Here is a 15,665-nt window from a genome sequence, read left to right on the forward strand (position 1 = left end):
CCATAGTGTCCTCCTTTAGCACAGCCGTGATATCGTCCCTGACCAGCAATGCAATTCCACCCCCTCTTTTACTTCCCTCCCTGTCCTGTCTGAAGCGTCTATACCCTGGAACATTTAGTTGCCAATCATCATGCATTTCCTTCAACCAAGTCTCTGTGATGGCAATAATGTCATACTCCCAGGCACCAATCCAAGCCCTACCTAAGTTCATCTGCCTTACACACTATATTCCTTGCATTAAAGTAGATGCATTTCATGCCACCAGATCTTTTGTGCTCACCTGCTCTCTGCCTATTCTTTCCTTTTATTAGTGCTATCTTCATAATTCTTACAGTCAGCGGTCTCCACCTCGCTGCCTAATTGTTATCTCTTCTGGTTCCCAACCCCTTGCCACATTAGTTTAAAACCTCTCCAACAGCAGTAGCAAAAACTCCCCCAAGGACATTGGTTCCGGTCTGGTTCAGATACAGACCGTTCCTTTTGTAATAGTGCCACCTTCCCCAGAACCGGTCCCAATGTCCAACAAATCTGAACCCCTCCCTCCTACACCATCTCTCAAGCCACGTGTTCATCCTGCCTATTTTTTCATTTCTACGCTGGCTAGCACGTGGCACTGGTAGCAATCCTGAGATCACTACCTTTGAGGTCCTCCCCTTTAACTTCTCTCCTAGCTCCCTGAATTATTCTTTCAGGACCTCATCTCGCTTTCTACTTATATCTTTGGTGCCTATATGCTCCAAGACAACTGGCTGTTCACCCTCCCCTTTTAGAATGCTCTGCAGCCGATCAGTGACATCTCTGACCCAAGCACCTGGGAGGCAACATACCATCAGGGAGTCCCGTTTTCGGCCACAGAACCGCCTGTCTACTCCCCTCACAATAGAATCACCTATGACTATGGCCCTACGAGTCTTTTTCCCGCCCTTCTGAACAGCAGTGCCCGACACAGTGCCATGATCTTGACTACTGCTGCCCTGGTGAGCCATCTCCCCTAACAGTATCCAAAACGGTACACCTGTTTTGGAGGGAGATGACTGCAGGGGATACCGGCGCTGTCTTCCTACTCTTTATCTGTCTTTTGGCCGCCCATTCATTGTTGCCCTCAGCAATCCTAACCTGCAGTGTGACCAATTCACTAAACATGCTATCCACGACCTCCTCATCCACAGTGAGTCCATCCGCAGCTCCAGAGCCATCATGCGGTCAAACAACAGCTGCAGCTGGACACACTTTTTGCAAATGTAAGAGTAAGGAACGTCAGACACGTTCCTAAGCTCCCACATCAAGCAAGAGTCACATGCCACGGGTCTGAGGTCCCCTGCCATTGTAAGCTTAGCTTTATATGAAATAACTGAAACCAAGCAATGCACTTAAATAAATGAAAAAAAAGATAAATAAAAGCCTTACCTTACAGAGTCTTTTTCTTCTGGTTAGAGGAGGAGGGCACGGGAGGGAGATACTACACGTGTAGTATGTTGGGTTTAGCCACTGCCCAAATATAAATTAAGCCATTACCTTCTTGGCAGCCCTCGCTTCACTCCTCCTTCTCTCCTCGCCCCTCTGGCAAAATGGAGGCATGACTCCCGAAGTAAGTCCCTTTTTATGCGAGAAAACTTACCCTTGCCGACAGCCATCGCTTCATTCCTCCTTCTCTCCTCACCGCTCTGGCAAAATGGCCAAAATGATAGGAGGTAATGGACTAGATGGGTCTAGTCTATTTTTTGGCTGATGATTCCTAGGTCTAATTGCAGTAATTTAACGACGGTTTGGATATTGATACACTGCATTCCTGGAGGGTCTTGTAGCACAGTGGAGATATCTGTAGCGTAGAGCCAGGAGGCTTGAGTAATATAATTTGCTCCAGTGGTGTGTCATATCTGAAAAGGTTGATTAAAAATATCTACACTGCAGTTTTCTCCTTTTTAAATTTTTTTATCAACTCCTGATTTACACCCACATTTAAATTTTCCATGAACAATTTGCAACTCATTCAATCCATGTACTGACTGCCTGTATTTGATATCTACTGTATTAATTCTCAACTGTAATTTCAAGTGCTGATTGACACATAATTTCCAACACAGAAATGTGCAGTTACCTCAATTGCTTATAAGCCACATAATCTTCCTCCCAATGAATTTGTTTAACCACTCCAACATATTGTTTTAAATCTTTCTCTCCTGTGTGCTTACCTAGTTTTATCTTATATACTTCTATGCTATTTATCTCAACTACTCAATTAACTAAATTTTATTTTTATTTCATGTGATATTTTTGATATTTTATCTCCCCCTTATGAATATTGGGTGTTTTGTATTACATTCAGATTAGATTATTTGTACTCCTATTACTTGATCAGCAATACTAATTAATCAAACAAAAGGTTACCCATTTTATTAAAGGGGCATACATTAAAAACACATAGATCATGGGAAAAGTATACTAAAAGGAAAATCTCCCTTCCAACATGATGACTTCAACCTCAGCACTTGAGTTTTATCTTTGAGCTATAAATGCCTCCTCCTCCAAGATTCACATATCCAAACCCATCATGTACAGCTGTGCTGAGCTGGCACTTAAAAAGATTTCATTACTGTCTTCCTATTACATCTCTCCTCTGTAACAGTTTATTATAAAATTTGACATGCAAGTTTACATAACAGCTTATAATTATGGTATATACCGATGTAATAAAATATCCCAACATGTTTCACAGCAGAATTATCATACAAAATATGACACTGAGACACTCAGATTACTTAGATTACTTACAGTGTGGAAACAGGCCCTTTGTCCCAACAAGTCCACACCGACCCTCCGAAGAGCAACCCACCCAGATCCATTCCCCTATATTTACCCCTTCACCTAACACTATGGGCAATTTAGCATAGCCAATTCACCTAACCTGCACATTTTTTGGACCGTGGGAGAAAACCGGAGAACTTGAATGAAACCCACGCAGACACGGGGAGAATGTGCAAACTCCACACAGACAGTCGCCTGAGGCAGGAATTGAACTTGGGTCTCTGGCACTGTAAGACAGCAGTGCCAGACCTTACGACAGACGAACAAAAGATTGTCAAAGATGTAACCATTAACTAGTGACCCAAAGGAGAAAAGTGTGCTTGAGAAGCCAAGAGATTAGGGATGGTATTCCAAAACTTAGAGACAGGTCTATTGAAGGCAAGACTACTAATGATGGAATCGAGGTTGGGGATGCTGAAAAAGGCAGAATTAGAGAAGGGTGTGGAGCAAGAATTTATACATTAGGAGAGGCAAGGCCATAGAAGGATTTGAAAACATGAATGAACATTTTAAAATCATAAGTATTTCTGAAAAAAAATTGTCAAAACCTTTTGTCTTGCATTCACCAGGACAATTCTCAAGAATATCAATACAAGGTTTTCAGTATATATCTCAGCATGTTCACTATTTTTCAGAAAATGTTGTTTAAATTGCAAAATCATATTTAATGTTAAACACTTTCATTGTACATTTTGCAAGCGCAGGGTGACTGGTCAACAGTCAGGACTTTGCTTGTTAAGAACAGCAGGAATGTTTTGCTGATCGATAGAATCAGCCAGTCTTTGGGATGTACATCCTCCATAATTGGCATTTCAGCCAATTAATTATTTGTGCAATCGGCAGAATATCTCAAGTTGCTACTAGATAGTAACTTGGAAATGTTAGTTTCACCCAGTGATCAAATTTTTGAGATACCTTTACACTTCCACTGTAACTGAGGTAATTGGACACTTTTCAGGACCAAGAGTGACCACTTTTAGGCTTTTCGTGAGTTTGTGAGTAAGGATAGCTTTAATGCAACCTACTTTAACCACAGGTTTGCAGGTGAACTTGCTTGGGCCATATTAAAGCCAACCTTAAAATGGGTGGAACTGTAGGAATCCCAATGTGTATGGTAACCAGTGAATGTAGGTGTGATAGACAGTAACTGAAAGACCTTAGCTGATTTCTCAACTAGAACAGGGAAGAAAGGGAGTTCATTTGATGATTCTATTTTGAGCATTAGCTCGAGTCCGTTAAAACATGTAGGGAAATTCTTACATGCAGCTGCAGGTTCAAATATAGCAAACATATAATCTACATATCAAAAAATATGCAGGGAGTAGGAGTTAATTTAAAGTCAAGATATATGTATCAGATTTTCCATGGAGTGGCAGTCTCACAGAGTGCAATTCTGCATTTTTTGTTAACAAAAGAACAGATCTCCACATTTTTGAGAGGCAATTCTGCTCAAGAGCTTCTTCAGAAATACAGAGTCAAACAGCACAGAAACAGATCCTTCGGTCCAACTCATACATGTTGACCAAGTTTCCCAAACTAAACTAGTCTTGTTTGCCCAAGCTTGGCCCTTTTCTCTCTAAACCTTTCTATCCATGTAACTGTCCAAATATCTTTTAAATGTTGTAACTGTACCTGCATCTACCACTTCCATTGTCATTCTTATTTTTCCTAAAAAGCACTTGTTCAAAGATGTTGACACATATTAGACTTGGAGGCCTGTGCAGCCAATAAGAAAATTAAGGGGAACAGTGCTCTGGGACAGTCGGGACTGGAACCCTAGCCTCCTGGCTCAGAAATAGGGATATTACCTTTGCACTACAAGAGAACAATACAGCTGTACTTCCACTCTGGCAGTTCTTTCATAGCAGACCTGTCAAAGGTCGACAAACTACAACCCCTTTCCACAGCATTAGGCTGCTGTATTCTGAAATTTAAAGATACTGACAGCCACTTTGACAGCTGTTGTCATACTGTCAGAATGTAAAATGATGTTAGAAGGCGGAGTGAATAGCATGCCATCTGAGAGGTAGGATGCCAGGGGTAGAATACCAGAAAAGTAGGGAGGAGGATGCCAAGTCAATTGGGTGTTAATTGGGCGGGGCCCAGGGTGCCAGCTGGGAGAGGTAAACTGCCTGGGATAGGTTGGCATTTATGTAAAGGATAGGGTGCCAGAGTGCAGGGTAGACAGTAAGTGATGCAATTATTCAGATAGGTCAAGATAATTGGAGAAATCAGGTACACTGCCAGGGGATGTTGGGTCAGACCCGATTGGTGAGCGAAGAAGATTTGAGTCAGGTCAGGTCTGGTGTCTGCTTGTGTTGGGTCCTGGGGAGGTAAGGAAGGTCAAGTTATTTCTGTTGGGGAAGAGTCTATGGAAGGTGTAGTTCAGAGCTACTCAACAGTTACAGCCTAAGTTAAATAACAATTAGAGTCATAGAGATATACAGCATGGAAACAGAATCTTTGGTCCAATTGTCCATGCTGACCCGATATCGTAACCTAGTCTAGTCCCATTTGCCAGCACTTAGCCCATATCTCTCCAAACCCTTCCTATTCATATACCCATCCAAATGCCTTTTAAATGCTGTAATTGTACCAGCCTCCACCACTTCCTCTGGCAGCATATTCCATACACACACCACCCACTGCATGAAAAAGTTGTCCCTAAGGTCTCTTTTAAATTTTTCCCCTCTCACCTTAAACCTATGCCTTCTAGTTCTTGACTTCCCGAACCCAGGGAAAAGACCTTTCTATTTACCCTATCCATGCCCCTCATTATTTTATTAACCTCTATCAGGTCACCCCTCAGCCTCCGACACTCCAGGGAAAACAGCCCCAGACTACTAGCCTCTCCCTGTAAGCTCAAATTCTCCAATCTTGGCAATTTTGCTGAATTTCACCAAAACTTCTGAAGTCTCCAAATTTAGTGGAAGCTTTTGGATGATTCCAAGCACAGAGGAATTGCTCAGAGGAAAAAGGAATTCTCGGGCAATTCCTTTAGTGTGCGCTATGGTACGGATTCTTAGAATCATAAAGTACAGGTTGTTCTGCTATAACGTGCGTTTCGTTAACATGAATTTGCAATAATACAATTAACAATTTGGGACACTGCTTCTAAAGCACAAAGTTTTAACGTGTGTATTGGTTATAACGCAATTCTGGCCCTATTAGAACATAGAACATAGAACATAGAACATAGAAGAATACAGCGCAGTACAGGCCCTTGGGCCCTCGATGTTGCGCCGATCCAAGCCCACCTAAACTACACTAACCCACTATCCTCCATATACCTATCCAATGCCCTCTTAAATGCCCATAAAGACATCTTTTTGTTATTCTTCCCAAAGTGAATCACCTCGCACTTAGCTACATTGAATTCCATCTGCTACCTTTCTGCCCAGCTCTGCAGCTTCTCTATATCCTGCTGTAACCTGCCACATGCTTCCTCACTGTCAACAACTCCTCCGACTTTCGTGTCATCCGCAAACTTGCTCACCCAACCTTCTAACCCCTCTTCCAGGTTTAAATATGCTGATATTACACAATTTTCTTAGAACATGGGATTGCACAAGAACAAACTACCACCTCATAGCTGAACTGACTCTTTAAATGCAAGTCGCTCAGCTCACACCAACCCTCCAAAGAGCAACCTACCCAAACCCACCCTATCCCTGTAACCCTCCATTTCCCAACTCTAATTTAGCATGGCCAACCCAGCAAACCTGAACAGATTTGTATTGTGGGAGGAAACTGGAGCAGCTGGCAGAAACTCATTTAGACACAGGGATAATGTGCAGACAGTCATAGTGGAATTGAAACCAAGTCCCTGGTGCTGTGAGGCAGCAGTGTTAACCACTGAGCTACCATGCCATCCTAAAGAGTGGTTCTCAGACTCCCCTAAGCTGCACATTGACCAGTGGAAAAACGTGTCTGGGAAAACATAAATGAGCATACGAAAGGGCCTTACTTGGAGGACCTCAAGCTTACAAAGAGATACAATGTAAACAGGGGGTAAAGGGTCCATCTGGGACTACATTAGGATATTTAAGGAGGACGTGGATAAGGGTTAAGAGCAGCCAATGTAATGAATGCGCAGTGGCGATTAAATTTCCTCCACTGCCTGGCCAAAGTGGCCTTAAACAGGTCCAGGCAGCAAGGTAAAAACAATGACTGCAGATGCTGGAAACCAGATTCTGGATTAGTGGTGCTGGGCAGTTCCAGGCAGCAGGCTGTGGACGGGGTCCTTAGGGCCGACTGTCTGCCCCTCTTCTGCAGTTACGTTAGAGCCCGGGTGTCTCTGGAGAAGGAGCACACAGTCTCCACCAACACCTTTGAGCTGTTCAGGGAGAGGTGGGCGGCGCAGGGAGTGGAGTGCATTATTTCCCCCTCCAGCTCTATTTTTGATTTAACCCCCGCCGTTCACCTTCACCTTCACCTTCACCGTTTGATCTCCCACCATGAAAAAAAATAAATTTTCTCCACTACAGGGAATAGGAAACGAGTCATAACTCTCACCAGAAAGTTCGGGAAAGAATTGTGGCCACATCCCTAACGGGATTGGGAAGAGGCGGGGCTTCAAGGAGGCTGCCCGCCCCGCACACCTAGAAACGGGCGCTCCGAGCCGCGCGCGAGCGTTTGGTTCGTGGTGCGCGAGGCGTCGGGGGGGAGGGTTGCGAGCCTGAGCGTTGAACGGTGGCTGCGCGCGCGGGTGTGGCCGCTTTAAACTTGAAGGTCAGTGAAAGCAACAGGTAACCAGGTCAGAATAGAGCCGGCAGGAGCATTCCTGTAGCAGGCGGGAGAAAAATGCAAGGGCTTAAAAAGAAATTCACCTACACACAGCTGGGATTGTAACGTCTGTGCAAACACTTTGATTGTGTTGTTCCAAGGCTCTTGTTTACATATTAGAGTCAGTGTTTAAAGTGGGCTTAAAGATGTAATTTTAAGAAAACACGTTTTGGGAGGGAGAGCCAAGTTATAGCTCGGAGGGAAGAGGTAAAATAAATTGCCATTTATTTTATCGAGAACAGATGCAAATAAGTTCGCGTTAACAGGACCGTTTCGTTATTTCTATGGGTGCAATTGTTTTAACTAGGTGAATGAACTGCCTAAAATACAACAAAGTCTATTTGTTCTTTTAAAATGTGATTGTCTAATAGATTTTTGAATTATCAGGAACTTCTTGCCGGTATTTTTTCCGCTATGTCGACACCGGTTTAAACTAGATAATTCATTGTCAACAAAAGTTTAAAGCATGTCAGCAAGAAGCTTCTGCTAACTCGAATATGATTAGACAAATTTTAAAATACAGGGCGCGGTTTTCTTATTGGGCAGTCACTTGTCTGGTTATAAAGTTGTACGGTCCCACAAATTAGATTCCGCCTGCCACTCACTTACAAATTTTGTCCGGTTACGCATGTCGCCGAACAATCCCTGGACTAATTTTGTGAAAGGAGGAGAACTACCAATGAAATCTTCTGTGACCACTATGTTATGCACCATGTTCGCGTATATATTTTTCAAAATATTATAGCAAAAGGTTGAAGGAGGAAAAGGGCCCATTAGAGACTCAGAAGGGATTTACACATGAAAATAGGGTGCATTGCTGAGATGTAAAGTGAAAGTTTTACAGTTGGCTTTTCAGAAGAGGGGGATGCTGCCCAGACCATGATGACAAAGGAGGAAATTGTCACTGGAAGGGTTCAAAGTCTAATAAGGCAAAAGTCTGGTATAGATTGTTGCTTAAAATTGACAAATATATCCAAGGGTTTTGAAGCAAGTAAAGATATGTGTTGCAGTGGCACCTTTTGAATCCGTCCTGGAGTCAGGAGGTGCCAGAAGACTTTAGAATTGCAAATACATGGACTTAAGGAAGATTGTCAGGATATTCCCAATAATTACAAACACGTCAGTTTAACTTTGGAGAAACTTCTGGAAACAATTATTTGAGGTAGAATTAGTAATGTGGAAAAATGTGGGTTAAGGAAGAGACAGCATGGATTTTTAAAGGCAAACTTATTTTTAACTAACTTACTAAATAGGTAACAGAAAGGAATGAAGGTAATGATGTGGTTGGTATATGTGGATTTCCAGGATGTTTAACAGTTCCACACAACAGACCTATGAAAGATATAGATCCTAGAATAAAAAGGACAGTAACAACTTGGACACATGACTGGATGAGTGTTAGGAAATAGCTGGAGGAAGGTTTGTGGTGGAATTCTCCTAGAGTCAGTATTGTGCCTCTCTCCTCCTGAATATATAGGATCTTAAGGGGGAAAATGCAGATGACATGAAACTTGGAAAATTGTAAACTGAAAGGATGACAGTAAAAGGATGTGAACAAGTTGGTGGAATCGGTGGATAAGTGGCAGATGAGGTTTAGTGTAGAGGTGTGCAAGGTGATGCACCTTTTAGTAGGAAAAACATTGAAAGACAGCACAAAATGGGTGGAGGAGTAGAACAACCTAGATCCATATATTCAGATGACTATCACCTGATAGTGTTTCCAAATAAACCCGTTGGACTATAAAGTTGATTTTTTTCAACTAGATCCATGTATGTACAGACCATTGAAGGTGGCAGGACAGGTGGAAACAGCAGTTAATGAAGCATAGTGTATAACAGGAAGCAGAGAGTAGGAAAAAGGTCTTTTTCAGGTTGGCAGGATGTTGAGTGGTGTGCCACAGTGGTTGGTGCTGAGGCCTCAACTGTTTACAATTTAAATTAATGTTTTGGATGAATGGATTAAGATATTTTTAATAAATTTGCTGATTACCCAAAGATGAGTAGGAAAGTGAGTTGAGGATATAAGGAGCCTACAAAGGGATCTTGATACACTAAGTGAATGGACAAAGAACTGGCAATGTGCTATCTGGAAAAGTGCAGAATTGTCCATTTTGGCAGAAAGAATATAAAAGCAAATCTAAATAGATGATGTAGAGATCAGGTATCCTGGTGCAAAAAGCATAGAAGGCTAGTATGCAGGTACAAGTAATCAGGAAAACTAATAGAATGTTATGGCTTATTGTAAAGGAAATTGAATGCAAGAGTAGGGGGGTTATGCTTCTGTTATATGGAGCACTTATGAGATTGTAACAGAAGTATTGTGTACTGTACAGGTTAGCATACTTGCAGGAGGATGTTCATGTGTTTTGAGTTGAGAGAAAGTTTAATAGACTAATACCTGGAACAGGAAGATTGCCTTATGAGGAAAGGCTCAACAAGCTCGACCTGTATCCTCTGGGGTTTAGAAGGGTTAGAGGTGACTTAATCGAAATGTATAAGATTCTGAGAGAACTTGACTGGTTCGATGTTTCCTCTTGTGGGAGAATCTAGAACTAGGGATCATGTTTTAAATGGTTACCCTGTTAGTTTTAAACTATGAGGAAAAAATTTTTCTGAGCGAGCTTTGAGAAGATTTATAGCTCAAACTTACATCCATTTTTCCTGAGGTTGAGTCTTTGGTATCCCCTATCTCAAAAGGTAGTGGGTGCGGAATCTTCAAATATTTTTAAGGCAGAGTTAGGCAGGTTCTTGATTATCAGGGGAATTAAAGATTATAAGTGATTATAAGTGATATGCAGGAATGTGAAGTTGAGATTAAAATCTGATCAGGCAAGATCTTGTTGAATGGCTGAGTGACCTACTCTCATTCCTCATTTGAATGTCTCTTCAGCTTTATTAATAAGGACAGAATAAAAGAGCAATGAGGTGATGTTGAACTTGTATGAGATACTTGTAAGACCTAAAGATGAGAATGAGAAACTCATTTTCAACAATGAGTAGTTAGAGTATGGAGTGCACTGTCTGCAAATGTGGCGGAGGCAGGTTCAGTTGAGGAGTTCAACATGGCATTGGGTGATCACTATAGAACCGGGGGAGGGGGAGAAGCAAGGTTGTTAGTAGGTAGTGATGCTTGTTTGAAGATAGGCTAAATGGCTTTGTTCATCACCTTCACCATTCTGTGATTCTATTGTAAATTTTCTGCTATGCCTGCCTTTCTACAAAGGCACTCATCATGACCCATGTTATTCCCTCACCACAACTAGTGGGTACTAGATACTGAACAGGTGTTGCTAGATAAATATCAGTCATTGCTGTAAGAGGGTGTGAGAGAAGCTGAAAAGTTTCCAGGTGGATAAATCACCTGGACCTGATGGACTATCACAGGATTCTGAAAGAGATAACTAAGGGTATTGGTAATGATTTTTCAGAAATCACTGGAGTCAGGGAGGTTTTCACATGATTAGAAAATGTAACATTCTCTTGTTTTAAGATGGGAGGGAGGCACAAGATAGGAAGCTGTAGGCTGTTTAGTCATTGGTAAGGTTTTAGAGTCCATTATTAAGGATGAGTCACAAACCTAGAACATTAACACTATTTGTCTCTCCAGAGATAAGGCATGAGTGTCTGAAGATTTCAAGCATTTTTCTGCTTTTCAGATTTCTAGCATCTGTTCTATGTTTCTATTATACAGTGGCCTGTGTGTGCTATTATGTGACCTCTTTAGAATTGGATACTTTGGACTTCTTTCTTCCTTACCTTCATTGGCAAATATCTTCCAGGCTTGTACTCAACTGTCATCCCACACTACATCTAATGTTTGACTTTAGATTAGATTCCCTACAGTGCAGAAACAGGCCCTTCGGCCCAACAAGTCCACACCGACCCTCCGAAGAGTAACCCACCCAGACCCATTTCCCTCTGACTAATGCACCTAACACTATGGGCAATTTAGCATGGCCAATTCACTTAACCTGTACATCTTTGGACTGTGGGAAGAAATTGGAGCACCCAGAGGAAACCCACACAGACACTGGGTGAATATGCAAACTCCACACAGATGGTCGCCTGAGACTGGGATCGAACCTGGGGCCCTGGTGCTGTGAGACAGCTGTGCTAACCACTGAGCCATCGTGCCACTTGTCATTTCCCTTTTGCTCATTCTTGTCTCTCGTTAAAATTACATGCCTCTTTCATTCCTTCTCAACCTCTCCAAGTAAGATTCTTAACAACTTGACTGTTTTTCTGACTCGGAGGAGAAAGTGAGGTCTGCAGATGCTGGAGATCAGAGCTGAAAATGTGTTGCTGGAAAATCGCAGCAGGTCAGGCAGCATCCAGGGAACAGGAGAATCGACGTTTCAGGCATAAGCCCTTCTTCAGGAATGTTTTTCTGACTCTGCTTTTTGACATTGTTTAAAGCTTCCATGTCCAATCACAGTCATTCAATTCAAATTTAATGTTATCTCTCACATTCTACCTCCATCAGCCCACTGATCTGTTATTTCCACTTCAGTTTATCATTAAAACCTACTAATCTGAGCTCACTGATTATCTTCCAAGCTGCATCCTGTCATCTTGCTGCAACTCTCTTTCAAGTGACTAGTTTCCACCTGGTCCATAATTTTAGTTGGAGTGATTTTCACTTTTATTGGTTCCACTCTTTACTTTTACTTTTCATTTGATTGGATTGACCATTTAGTTTCATTTGTAGTACCCTGTTTAGATTAAAGGACACTGTTTATTTGCATTTCAGGAATACTGGGTTACTCAGCCACCTTTTTGGTCCAAGTAGAGCAGTCCTAACATTCACCAATGACATAATGCCTACTTTGCTGGAAAATCTCTTAAATGTTGTCATCTATTCAGTAGCCATCGTGCTTAAGTTTGCAACTCAGTTGCACAAATTGCATTACAAATGTTAGTAAATAAACATGATTTTCTCAAACAGTTGCATTTTTTTAATGTGTGACTATGAATAATTTGATTTCTGGACAGTTGCCAATTGCTGAAACTAACCAGTTTTATGTGTGTAATGGGATGATTTTTAAAAAAAGGTATTTATAGATTTCTACCTTTTCAATCTAAAGGAAATGGTTATTGTGTTTTCTGATAGCGACCTTCAATTCAATTCATAATTATTACACTACTTCATCTGGCATTGTTCGCACCGTTTTCCTGCTGAGAGATGGACTGTATGATAATTCAGCTTGATTCTTTTTGTACCTTATTTGTGGTACACTGACCACAATCTTGCTGTTTTGAATGAGTAATCAAATTTATCAATTCATTGACTAAAATTCTAAATCATGTCATGTTTTGAGTAGTATGGTCTGTTTTTGAACATTAGAATAACCAATTGTATTTAAATACGGTGGGACTTTGAATGTCCACCTGCTACTTTGAAACTCTGGACTTGAATTCTTAATTACAGACTTGCAATACTTTATTGTCCAGACAAAACACTCAAAGTATAACTGCCTTTGGGGATAAAAATAATTGGATGTATAGGAAAGGAACCTTGAAGGCTTTAGCATTTTGTGATTATCTCCTTTAATTTGGTTAATTTGAAACATGATTGTTCACGTTGCATTCTTACAGAAACATTTACTTGTTAAATCTGTCCACAACTTATTGAAGGCTATTTCCTCAAACAAGGATTGGCTTCAAATTCCTTAAATTTAAGAGTAAAACTGCATTTGAACCATAATGTATTGGTTAAATGTAGTAAATTGATTTTGAATAAATGTAACTGCCTATGCAGTTGAGTGGATCAAATGGTTTCCAAAAGTAGACTATTCCTGCTGGAGCACACCTATCAAACAAGACCTCAACATTAACCATATGGTTCTTCAGTAAAGTAGGAAGATGTGTGTTTGGTAAGTTGGGAGAATTTTGGATAGAGAGCAAGGCGTCCTTTTCTTGTTTAATCTCGCACTTGTGTGCACCAACTTGTAATATTAGAAGTTTTCAATATAAAACTTTCTAAAACTTTCTAATCTAATTTTTTTTTATTTTTGTAAGGTAGGGATTTGTAACTTTTTTTTTCCAGGAAAAGTTGTTTAGGGATATCCTCAAAGCATCTTTGAAGAATTCAAACAAAACTGACTCATGGTATCCCTGGCTTATGGCAACCAAGGTGGAGAATTCTGGAAGGCACCAATACCTTTAAAAGACTTTTTCTAGGTTAAGTATTGGAAGGGATGCATAAGCCTCCCTACACCTTGCCAACTCAACCTTGCATGATCTATCTGCTCCACATCTGCAAGGTTTGAGACCACTTGGATTTATCAGTCACATAGGTCCCATCAAACTGGAATGGAAGAAAGTTATTCTTGATCCCAAAGCATTGTCGAAGGCAAAGTTTAATTGGTTAAGTCAAATGTTTAAGAATCCTAAATCAAGCAACTGAGTTACTCACGTGAGGTCTCTCTAGCACTCTCTCTGCTACACATGCACGCGCGCACGTAATTGTTTTGATTTACATTAGTGTTAGATGCAGGAGAATGTGACTAAACCAGACAGATATGATGCAGCAGTGATGCTGAGCTCTTGCTGTTATCCAATCTGTGTGAAAAAGATTAAAAGACTGAGGGACAACGAGCAAGTTGACTGTGGCATTGTGCTGCAGGATACTACTTCAAATTAGGGGAACATGTACGTATCTGGTAGTTGTAGTGAGCAGTATATTATGGCAGTTAATTTATGTATTCAGGTTGTGCTGCCTGCCCAGTATTGTGGTTATTGGCATTCTCTTGTGATCGGAATGGGAGGGAGAGGATCTTATTGTTGTGATCCATGATCTAGGTAGAACTAAACATTAAGTTCTGCTGAAGCAGTTTGAAGTGTAAGAGTAAAACTTGAAAAGCAGTGCATGAAAGATGGTAATTTGAATTACTGTATGAATCAATTTGGTCTAGGGACAAACAGATTTAAATCTATGGCTGAAAGAATGATATGAGCCAGAGCTTTCAATTCACTAGACAATGGTACCAGGCTTAGGAAAGAGTGAGCTTTTATGTGGAGCACTGTAGTTTTAGGGAGCATCAACTAATGTCAAAAGACATGGCTTTTTTTAAACACTGGTTTGCATGTGGAACACCGTTGCAGAGGAAGTGATGGATGTGGGTACAGTTACAACATCTAAAAGACATTTTTAGAAAAGTACATGAATTAAAAAAAAATGTTTGGAGGAATGTGGGCCAAGCACAGGCAGGTGGGTCTAGTTTAGTTTGGGATTGTGTTCAGCATTGATTAATTGGACTGAAGGGTCTGTTTCCATGCTGTATGACTCTAACTCTATGTTGTTTGTTTTCAATAGGAGCAGAGTTTAATAATACGAATGAAAATCAGTTAAAGCTACATTCTGGAAAAATAGCCAAGAGTTAAGGGTGGTATATATGAATGTTCAAGGCATTGGTAACAAGATAGATGAACTAATGACACTTGATCTAGCAGTTGTATTGATCTGTTGGCTGGGAAACAAATAACACAGCATATTTCTTTCTCAGGAAAAAGAGGCACATGAGAAGGAAAGCTGTAGCACTGATGTTAAAGGCAATAATGAAAAGGAATTAAGAAATAACTAAGGATAGAAAATGGTTGTAGTTTACATGTCTCCTAACAGTAAGGCTTGTGCAGAATCAACAAATTAGAAACATGTAACTACGGCCATAAAGTAATCCCTGACTAACTTCAGTTGTCTCAATCAGACAAACGTGTAAATGTAATTTGGAGGAGCAATTGATTGAATGCATTCCCATGTGGTTTTCTAGAAAAGTGTTTTTAAAAAAAACCTGCGAAGGAGCAGTTTTTAATTTTGTTGCTGTTACTTAATGTGGCATGATTAATTGTAAGCTTTTATAATTTTCCTGGGAAAGTGATCATAATAAAAAAGTATCTAATATTTGATTTTAGTTTTCAATCTACATCAGTAAACTTACTTAGTCCTGTGATTGGCTTTCTTTAACTTTCATGTCATGATGGTATATTAGCAATCGCAAATGGTTCATTTCATATTCAGAATTTGTAACATACACTTCCTTAAAAGCTCCATTGGAAAAGTGGCTCAATTTTGCGAT

General features: G+C 40.7%; 1 protein-coding gene across 1 annotated transcript in view; it reads left to right on the forward strand.

Annotated features, from left to right (window-relative positions):
- The first annotated feature begins 7,366 nt into the window (after positions 1–7,366).
- The window catches only part of LOC122554708 (bromodomain-containing protein 3-like), a 113,947-nt gene continuing 105,648 nt past the window's right edge, over positions 7,367–15,665 (forward strand). Inside the window, exon 1 of the mRNA XM_043700084.1 lies at positions 7,367–7,536. The gene's annotated coding sequence lies outside the window, so the exon portion shown is untranslated. The remainder of the gene's footprint in view (positions 7,537–15,665) is intronic.

Source organism: Chiloscyllium plagiosum, chromosome 11 (assembly GCF_004010195.1).
Source record: "Chiloscyllium plagiosum isolate BGI_BamShark_2017 chromosome 11, ASM401019v2, whole genome shotgun sequence".
Taxonomy (NCBI): Eukaryota; Metazoa; Chordata; class Chondrichthyes; order Orectolobiformes; family Hemiscylliidae; genus Chiloscyllium; species Chiloscyllium plagiosum.